Source organism: Trichechus manatus, unplaced genomic scaffold (genome assembly GCF_000243295.1).
Source record: "Trichechus manatus latirostris isolate Lorelei unplaced genomic scaffold, TriManLat1.0 scaffold00007, whole genome shotgun sequence".
In the NCBI taxonomy this organism is placed as follows: Eukaryota; Metazoa; Chordata; class Mammalia; order Sirenia; family Trichechidae; genus Trichechus; species Trichechus manatus.
The window spans coordinates 1,977,091-1,988,167 of record NW_004443943.1 but is presented as its reverse complement, the minus strand read 5'-3'; the positions used below and the strand labels follow the sequence as shown (position 1 = coordinate 1,988,167).

Genomic DNA, 11,077 nt, shown 5'->3' with positions numbered 1-11,077 from the left:
ATCTCCATCCATCCACTGCTCCAGATCAGAAACCTGGGAGTCATCCTAAATACCTTATTCCCACCTTCCAATCAAACTTCCATGGATCCCTATTAATTCAACCTTCCAAATAGCTCCTGAACCTGTCCTCTCTATTTCCATTACCACTCCTTTAGATTAAACTGTTGCTGTCAAGTCGATTCCAACTCATAGTGACCCTACAGGACAAAATAGAACTGCCCCATAGGGTTTCCAAGGAGCGGCTGGTGGATTCGAAAACTGCTGACCTTTTGGTTAGCAGCCGAGCTCTTAACCACTGTGCCACCAGGGTTCTTCCTTTAGATTAGGACACCTTAATTCTGTCCAGGACAGTTTGTCATTAGCCTTCGAACTAGTCTCTCTACTTCAGGAGTGATCTGGGGCACAAATCTGCTTAAAACCTTTCAAAGGACCTCAACTCTTAGAGGACAATGAATAAAACCCTTATAGATATGAGCCCTGCTAACTTTCTGATCTCCTCTTTACCATGCCTCTGGGTACTCAAGCAAAAAATGAACAGCCATATTTTACCAACGCTAGTGCACCATTGTTTGTAAGACACACCATTATTTTATGTTCCACTGTGAAAGGAGGGAAATAACAACCGTTGCCAACTAAATTAGACGGCTCATCAATTGTAAGATGCAACTCGACTCGACTCCAGAGATTTAAAATGTAAACAAAGTGAGTCCTAGAAGCAATGAAAAATGCTACTTGAAGTTTACCTCCTGTCTTGTCCACTCTGTTCCCTTTGCCCATAATGCCCTTACTTCAGCCTTCCCCTTTGAGCACCAGGCAAACTCATGTTCCTCCTTCAGGATCCAACTTCAGGAAGGCTTCTCTTGACTTTTCTGGAGAGTTCCAAGCTCCCTTATCTGAGTTCCCTTGGTTATGGTGGTTGACACATGGCCATCATTATTTGCTTATAGCCTTTCTAGCCCTGAAGAACAGAGAGTGTGTTCTACTCATCTTTGCATTTGGTAAATAAAGTAATCAATGTTACTTTGACTCAAACCCTCAGTTTACCCTGACCTGGCTGCCTGAATGTACCTTGGCTTAGACTGACCTATTTGGTGGGTGGTCAGTGGTTTATTTTTGTCCCTGTACTCGCCTAGCACAGATGACATGTTAAGGTTCGTCATTCTTCCTGCCAACTAGATCCTAACCTCCTTGAGTTATGTATTTCTTGGGTTCCCTATAGCATTTAGCATAAGACTCAGCATGTTTTGGGGAGTTCAGTCTATCTTTCTTTATTGCTCTCTCAGCCTTTTGCAATTTGGACAAAATGTGCAGCTTCTGGGAAACCGCCTCAGTCTTAGATTTAGGATTTTAGTTGCCATGGGATCTATTTTGCACAGAAATGCTTGGGACATGATTTGTTCAAATTACAGAACTGATTACTCTTAAATGTCTTTCTCCACTGCTTAATTTTATGCTTTGTCCTGGTGAATAATTGGTCATTAGAGTATCCAGTTCAGACAGCTAGAGCATTGTATGTGGCAGATTGCCAGCCTCATTTTAATAATTGTTAACTTTTTTGGCCAAATGACCAGGAAATGTTTCACTTTCAAACCCCAGGAGCCCTTTTCACCCCAAGTAAATCCCATTAACCCCATTTCAGAAAAGTTTGGTCTGTTCATTTCATTTCATTGTGAATGTTCTTGTAGAGGTAATTTATGGTATTTTTAGATTTAAGGATTGTTGTAAGCATAATGTGTGTTTTTGATAGTTTTCACCATAGCTTTTGATGTAGCTGATCATAAATTAGTACTGCTGCCTATATCACGTGTGACCACACTGGATAAAAAAGTGGTTAGGTAGTTTTTTCTTCAATTAATTCCAAAGGAAAGGAAAGTCTGATCAAAGATACCGAGTTTGTTGGTGCAAGTCCATTTTATGACTATTCACTTCCTGATGCAATCTCATTAGTCAGGATTTGGGGTGCTTCCAATGGATACGATTTCATAGTGTTTATAATCAAAAGTAAATCCAATTCGTGACTCTATCTAAAAGATTCATTTCACTGGACATTGTCAAGTGGTCATACTCAATGTGGTAGAAGCCAGTATTTCAAGATTAATAATGCCTAATTGGAAGATTAACTAAAGAATATTTAGATGGGCAGGTACATTACTGAAAGAATATGATTGGAGTCAACAATTGTGTTCAAGTGCATATTGAGTTCTAATGAGAAAATGAAAGAATTCTTGATTATCAAAAGAAGGAGTGGCCAGACCAATCAGAATCAATGTGTTTTAGGTGTTTCAAGTAGTGAGCCAAGTTCCTTTAAATTGATTTTAGGCAAGGGACAATCTGTGAAAATAGATGTTCCCAATGTCCTCTCCTTGTTGTCAATAAATTTTGCTCCAGTTTTGTTTCTTTGATCGCCCCCAGTTGAATGTCCGAATTGACCAGGATTATCTGTTAAGGGCAAAACTGTAAAGCAAGTGCAATTTTCTTTGAAACCCTACCACTTACTCTTTCTATACCTTTTCCGCCATTTTTATCTTCTCATTTACTAGCCTTTCCTGATCCAAATCATGACTGCCTTCCTCTTGCCTTATACAGCTCAAATTCCCCTCTACTACAGCCCATTCAGCCCTGAAATGTAATTCAGTATCCTCTAACCTATACAGTCCATTACAACTGGCCTTATTCCAGCCAGGTATTAGGAAAATAAGCAAGTTATTTCACACTGAGCCTAGGCTCACTGTTTTATAACACAGTTTGAGGGATATTGTCAAACTGCAGCATGTTTAAAAGTGTCACCCTCTATCCTTTAAATATGCCCCAGCTTGACATGCAATGGGCATTTGAAGGCACTGGGATTTGGGGAGGGGGATTTCATAGTGACGAAAAGGTTCTGGGAGAGACGAGAAATCTAACTTCAGATTTATCAAATCGTGTCATAGTCCTCAACATCATCATTATCAACATCATCATCATCACCACCACCACCGCCACTGTTTATGAAGCAATCATCATGTTGGACATTTTATGAGCATTACCTCTAACCCTTACAGCAACCCGGCAAGGCAGGTATAAATGCCCTGGGTAAGGATCAGTCTTAGATCTTAAGAGTTAAAAGGGACTCAGAGACCATCCAGTCTAACATTCCTTCTAATTCAGAATTAATAAAATCTGGCTCCCTATGCCCTCAAATGAAAAGACTGGAACCAGTGGAGGGCACTTACAAAGAAGAGAATTTTTGGTTAGTCTAAAGTTGAATTTCTTAACAATCAGAGTTGCTTGAAAGTGGCATGACTTTCCATAGGAGATGTGGAGTTTTAGTCATTGGAGGTGTGCAAATGAAGCTTGCATGAACACATGACAAGGATACTGTGAAGGGAATTCAAGCCTCAGAACAGGAGATAGGATGAGATGACTTTGTGGTGGTTCCTTAACATCTAACTCTAAGGAGTAAATGACAGACAACTACTAAAAGTGTTCTCCTCCTCCTGCCCTTGGCCTCCATGTTTTGAAACTCCCGAGATGAATGCCATCCATAATGGACTGGCAATGGATGGGCTCAAATCTGCCTGTGTGTACAGAAAACTTAGACCAAAGCCAGCATAAAAACAAAGAGCCTTATGATGTACAGGTTCTGGGGCTAAACTCCTTAATGAAGTTCCGATCTTGACTCTGCTCTTTCTAGTTTTATTTGTTTCCTTTGCCGCCTTAACAAATTACCACAAACTTAGTGACTTAAAGCAACACAAATTTAGTAGCTTCAAGTTCTGGAGGTCAGAAATCAGAAATGGTGGGGCAGGGCTACATTCCTTCTGGAGATTCTAAGACAGAATTTGTTTCCTTGCCTTTTCCTGATTCTAGAGGCTACCTATTTTCCTTGGCTGATGGCCTCTCCCTCCAATTTCAATGCCAGCAGTGTAGGATGTTCAAATTTCTCTCTGACTCTGCCTCTGTTGTCACATCTCCTTCTCTGAGTCTGTTTTCTTCTTACAAGGACACATTACATTAGACCCACCTAGACAATCCAGGATAATCTCTCCATCTCAAAATCCTTAATTTAATCACATCTGCAAAGTCCCTTTTGGGGCCATTATTCTGCATACCCACTCTTCATGTCAACTCAGTTAAGTTACTACATCTCCAAACCCTGTTTTTTCAATCTGCAAAATGATGATAACAGTAATAGGTTTCTCAAAATGTTGTCATTATAATATAATGAGACAATGCATATAGAGTACTTAACACAGTGCTTGGCACTTTGGTAAGCACTGATAAATTATGCTTTAAGAAAATTGAGGGTGGAAAGACAGAGCAGAATCATACCAGGCAAAATGGCTGCCAATGATTTAAGCTAATTCCATATCTTTATGAGGTCTGCTTGAAATAACAAAATGAAAAGAACAAAGCTAGTTTTGGGGAGAGGGATATCAAAATTTACCGATTGCCGCAGCATCATCCTCTGCACAAGGTTTAAGTCTTTTTACCTCCTAATACGAAAACTGGAACTTAATAAATACTCACGAAATTGAGAGTTAATGGTCATTCTTAAGTCTAGAAGGAACACAAAGAGTCATCTGATTGCCTACCTCCAGTGACCAACACTCCACCATGCTTAACCATTGTACCACCAAGGCTCTGTACCATTTTTAGACAGTTTTAATCATTATAACCAACACCCACTTGTCAGTTTGTCATAGTGTGGTGGCTTGCGGTCGCTATGAGTCGGAATCGATTGGACAGCAACGGGTTTGTTTTTTCCAAACTAAGACAGACTAGAAGAAAGGCCTGGTGACCCACTTCCAAAAATCAGTCAATGAAAACCCTATGAACCACAATAGAATATTGTCCAATGTAGGGCCGGAAGATGAGCCCGCTAGGTTGGAAGGCACTCAAAATACACAGTAGCCCTAACAGTAGACTCAAGCTTACCAATTAGGATGATGCCAGAGTGGGCAATGTTTTGTTCTGTTGTAAATGACATCACCGTGAGTTGGAGCTGACCCAATGGCAGCTAACAACAACAATCATTATAAAGTTCATTCTGATAGTAAGGTAAATTGACTCCTTGCAATGTCTTCCTTCTAGTGTTATTTATGCCTTCTTGCTTGCTTACAGTACATTCAGTGTTTCCACCATCAGATAGTCTTTTAACATTCTGGGGACAACTATTTTGTTCCTAGCTCTCCTCCACCTCACCCCTGACCTTCCTCTTCTCTAGAATAAACAAACTCACTTCCTCATACTAAAATTTAACAAAGATAGAGGTTGGTTTTGAGGCAGCAGGAAAAAAGAACTGAAACAATGTTTCTCTCGTTTGACCACACCCTCCTGTTCATCTTGAACTTCAGGATGGGTAGACTATGAATATGGAACGAAGAAAAAGCAGAAGAGGGTCTCTGTCTCCACCAATACTACCTTCTGAGCCATCATTATTTCTTGACAGGACTACTGCAATATCGGTCTAACTAATTAGTAATTTATACCTCCAATACCTGTGTCCTTATCTTACAGATAAGAGTACTGATTCAGAGAGTTTAAATAAGTAACTTACCCAAGGTCATGCAATAAGTCGGAGAATTGGCCCTAATATTATTTTCATTGACAGCCGGTAGGAAAACTAAGAAGAGCTAATGAAATCAACAATTGGGCCAATGAAATCAACAAATTCACTCCATATGAAATGAAAATAATAGAGTAACTGAAACTAACTTTAAAAGAAGCTTAAGGTTCCAGTTCCAAGAAGATGGAATAAGCTCACTCCACTCCATTTCTTCTACTGGGTGCAACTAGAAAGCCTGGACTGAATACAGAGAACAGCGATGTGAAGACTGAGAAACTAATGGTAGCCAGCAGGTTGGGGAATGAGACCGGAACTTGAAGTTCTGCCAGACCATTGGTGACTTTGCTGTTTTTTTTCCCCTCCAGTATTGCCCAGCCTGGACTCAAAGACAGCCCCAAATCTGAAAGAGCACACTAGCTGCTGTAAGGAAGATATCCAAGAGAAGCTGTAGCTTTCTGGCTCAAGGGGCAGAGAAATTTGATACCGCATGGCTCAGAGAGAGTGAAGGGAAACATCCTGGATTTTTTTCCCATTTTTTTTGCCTCCCCAGCTCCCAAGCAATGAGGTGGTGGCAGTGGTACAGTGATGGCAGTGAGAGCTGGGCATAAGCCTAAAACTGAGAGAGAAACCCTTCTCTCACACAGAGAGGTTGTGGATCTAAAAGCATGGGGTGAATTCCTATTGCTTTTTTTCTTTCTCTGTCCTTGCACAAGAAGTGTGTTGCAAAGTGAAAAAACAAAGATTTAACTTTCTGACTGGAGTCATGAAAAGGAAGGCCCCAGGGAGCCAGAATGTATTGGTGAGATTTCAGAGAGGAGGGAGAATAAAAGAGCACCCCCATAATGTGTGAATGAATGCCTGAGCTTACCACTTATGTACACAAGTGTGGATCTGAGCATACCGTAAGCTTTGAGGGCTAGGCTACAGGGTAGACCCACCAGCCAGGTCCCAGCACGACCACTGGGTGGTGCACATGTGGGGCTGATTTAAACAGCATTGAAAACATTTTGAAATTGAACTGACATTGAAAACACAACCCACAGAAGGCAAAAGGGAACTTGCAGCCTGAACCTATCCTGGACAAATGCCTGCTAAAACAAAACAAAAAAAAGCAAAATCATTTCCCTCGGGATTTAAACAAGATTCAGAATCTCATAACAATATTCAAAATATCCAGGATTAAATTGAAAATTTCTTGGTATCCAAAACACCAGGGAAATTCCAGTTCACACGGAAGACAAGCAACAGATGCAAATCTGAGATGACATAGTTATTGGAATTATCTTGAAGATGTAAGGGTAAATGTTCTTGAGACAAATGGAAAGGTCTCAGCAAAGAAATATAAGAAATAAAGAAGCACCAAATGGAAATTTTGGTACTGAAAAATACAATACCTGAAATAAAACTTTCACTACATGGGCTGAATAGCAGAATGGAGATGACAGAAGACTCAGTGAAATTGAAAATAAATCAATGGAGTCCTCACTTTGGCAGCACATATACTAAAATTGCAATGATACAGAGAAAATTAGCATGGCCCCTGCGCAAGGATGACACAAAAATTCATGAAGTGTTCCATATTTTTCGACATACCCAATAAGGGTCTAATCTCTAAAATCTACAAGATACTGCAACATCTCAACAACAAAAAGACCAATAACTCAATTAAAAAATGGGCAAAGGATATGAACAGACACTTCGCCGGAGAAGACATTGAGGCAACTAACAGATACATGAAGAACTACGATCATTAGCCATTAGAGAAATGCAAATCAAAACTACAATGAGATACCATCTCACCCCAACAAGGCTAGCTCTAATCCAAAAAACACAAAATAATAAATGTTGGAGAGGTTGTGGAGAGACTGGAACACTTATGCACTGCTGGTGGAAATGTAAAATGGTACAACCACTTTGGAAATCAATTTGGCACTTCCTTAAAAAGCTAGACATAGGAGCACCATACGATCCAGCAATCCCACTCCTAGGAATATATCCTAGAAAAATAACAGCTGTCATGTGAATAGATATATGCACACCCATGTTCATTGCAGCACTGTTCACAAGAGCAAAAAGATGGAAACAACCTAGATGCACATTAACAGTAGAATGGATAAACAAATTATGGTACATATACACAATAGGATACTATGCAACAATAAAGAACATTGATCAATCCGTGAAACATCTCACAACATAGATGAATCTGGAAGGCATTATGCTGAGTGACATTAGACAGTCGCAAAATGACAAATATTGTATGAGACCACTATTATAAAAACTCAAGGTTTAAACACAGAAGAAAACATTCTTTGATGGTTACGAGGGTGGGGAGGGAGGGGAAGGGGAGCTCACTAACTAGATAGTAGACAAGAATCATCTTGAGTGAACGGAAGGACTGCACACAATACAGGGGAAATCAGCACAAATGGATTAAACAAAAATCTAAGAAGTTTCCTGAACACAACCAAATGCTTGGAAGGACAGACAGCAGGGGCTGAGGTCTGGGGACCATGGTTTCAGAGGATATCTAGGTCAATTGGCATAACAAAGCTTATTAAGAAAAAGTTCTGCATCCCACTTTGGTGAGTGGCGTCTGGGGTCTTAAAAGCTTGCAAGTGGCCATCTAAGATGCATCAATTTGTCCCAACCCAGTTGGAGCAAAGGAGAATGAAGAACAACAAAGACACTAGGAAAATATTAGCCCAAGAGACAAAAGGGCTACATAAACCAGAGACTCCATCAGCCTGAGACCAGAACTAAATGGTGTCCGACTACCACCAATGACCACCCTGACAGGGAACAAAACAGAGAGTCCCTGAAGCAGTGAGAGAAAAGTGTGGAGCAGAACTCAAATTCATGTAAAAAGACCAGAATTAATGGTCGGACTGAGACTGGAGGAACCCCTGAAACCATGGCCTCCGAATACTCTGTTAAACCCAGATCTAAAACTATTCCCAAAGCCCACTCTTCAGATAAAGATTAGACTGGACTATACAACATAAAATAATACTTGTGAAGAGGGTGCTTCTTAGTTCAAGCAGATACACAAGACCAAATGGGCAGCTCTTGTCCGGAGGCAGGATGAGAAGGCAGGAAGGGACAGGAGCTGGTTGGAGGGACACGGGAAACCTAAGGTGGAAAGGGGGAGTGTGCTGTAACATTATGAGGATTGGAGCTAGTGTCGCATAACAATATGTGTATAAATTTTTGTATGACAAATTAACTTGAGCTGTAAACTCTCACCTAAAATACAAAAAAGAAAAAAAATGAATCAATGGAAATTATTCAGTCTTAACAACAGGAAGGAAAAAGATTAAAAAAGAAATGAACAAAGCCTCAAGGAATTACGAGGAATATCAAAATGTCTAATATCAATGTCCTTGGAGTCTCCGAAGGACAGAAGAAAGCACATGGAGCAGAAAAATTATTTTATGGAATAATGGCTGAAAAGATCCTAAATTTGGCAAAAGGCATAATATTTTGAATTCAGGAAGCTCAGCAAACCTCAAACAGAAAAAACTCAAAGAAATTTATGTCCAAGCAGTATAAATAAACTGCTGAAAACCAAAGACAAAGAAAAATCCCGAAAATAGCTAGAGAAAAACAAAGCATTTCTTATAGAGGAACAAGGATTCAAACGATTGCAGATTTCTCACCAGAAACCATGGAGGCCAGAAGGAAGTGATACAACACTTTAAACTGCTGAAGGAAAAGAACGGTCAACTCAAAACACTAGATCCTGTGGAATTATTCTACATCTAGTGACTTTTCACTCTCAAGATTTATGGCAAAATAGCACTGTCAATATAGAAAAACTAAAGGAATTTGTCAGAAGCAGAGCTGCTTTAGAGGAAATACTGAAGGAAGTTATTCAGTGAAAGGAAAATGATATCGCAGGGAAACTTGAAACGTAAAGAATGAAAGAGCAATAGAAATTATAAAAATCTAATAAATACTATAGACCCTTCTTTCTAAAGTTCTTTAAAATATGTATGAAAATTGAAAACAAAAATTATAGCATTATCTGAGGGGTTTTCAATGCATGTAGAAGTAATATATATGACAACTACATCATTAAGAGGGGAAGATAAAGAGGCCTATATGGCAGTAAGGTTTCTACATTCCACCGAAGTGGTAAAATACTAATTCTAAGTAGACTGTGAAAAGTTAAGTATGCATATTTTAATCTCTGAAGCAACAAAAACCAGAATTATACAAGGAGATATAATCAAAAGCTTAATGGATAAATTAAAATGTAATTATAAAAAAATTCCAATACTGTCAATTGTTATTCATGGTAGTTATGTTCTACAGTCACTGCAAACACTGAATTAGCGAATACAAAACCAGCCTTGTTCAGCCTCAACTGGGAAGAAACATGTGTCCATCAACTCAAGTTTTTCACCTTGGTGAACATGTGCATGTCCATGAATGACCAAAAAAGTCCCAAGAGTATTGACTTGGGGGTTAAAAGTAAATTTTAGCAAGTAGGAAAATTTGCAAATATAGAATCTGGAAATAAAAAGAATTGGCTGTATTCCAAAGAAAGAAGGAAAGGGAAAAAGAACAAAAAGCACAGAGAAGTAACAGAAAACAGCAAAAAAAAAAAAAAAAAGATAGACCTAAATCCAAACATTCAACAATCACATTAGATGCAAGTGGTCTAAACATACCAATAAAAAGAGACTGTCAGAAAAAAGAAAAAAATAAAGTCCAATTATATGCTGTCTATAAGAATCTCACTGCCATTGAGTCAATTCCAACTCATAGCTACCCTATAGGGCAGAGTAGAACTGCACCAAAGGGTTTCCAAGGAGCACCTGGTGGATTACAATTGCCCACCTTTTTGGTTAGCCGCTGAGCTCTTAACCACTTGGCCACCAGGGTGCCATATTGATATAGATAGGTTAAAAGTAAAAGAATGGAAAAAGGTATGCCATGCAAACACTAATTAAAATATACTCGATGTGGTTATATCAATGTCAGACAAAGCAGACTTCAGACCAAGGAAAATTATCATAGATAAATATGTTAATAATGATAAACGTGTCATTCATCAGGAAGAGATAATTCTAAATGTGTATGCATCTAACAATAGAGCTTCAAAATACGTAAATAAAAACTAACAGCATTGAAATGAGAAATAGTCAAATCCACAATTATAGTGGTAGAGGTCAAAACTCCTCCCTCAATAATAGAATAAGTAGAGAGAAAATTAAAAGAATATAAAAACAATAAACAGAACCACACTGACCAACTGTAACTAACTGATATTTATAGACTACTCTACCCAACAATAGCAGAATACACATTCATTTCAAGTACTTATGAAACATTCACCAAGATAGACCATATCATGAATCATAAAACAAACCTTAAAAATTGAAACATATTGGAAGGTTCCGGCAAGATGGTGCTCTAGGCAGAAGCACCATGCCATCCCTCCACAGCAAAGATCCGAAAAACTAAGCCAAACAGAGAATGCAACAATCCTGAAACCCTAGAACATCAAATGAAGAGATAAAG

General features: G+C 39.0%; 1 non-coding gene across 1 annotated transcript; it reads left to right on the top strand.

The window, feature by feature from the left end:
• The first annotated feature begins 7,026 nt into the window (after positions 1 to 7,026).
• On the top strand, positions 7,027 to 7,133 carry LOC111822441 (U6 spliceosomal RNA). The gene has a single exon (XR_002825702.1). It is a non-coding gene; the product is annotated as a U6 spliceosomal RNA (small nuclear RNA).
• The last annotated feature ends 3,944 nt before the right edge of the window (positions 7,134 to 11,077 follow it).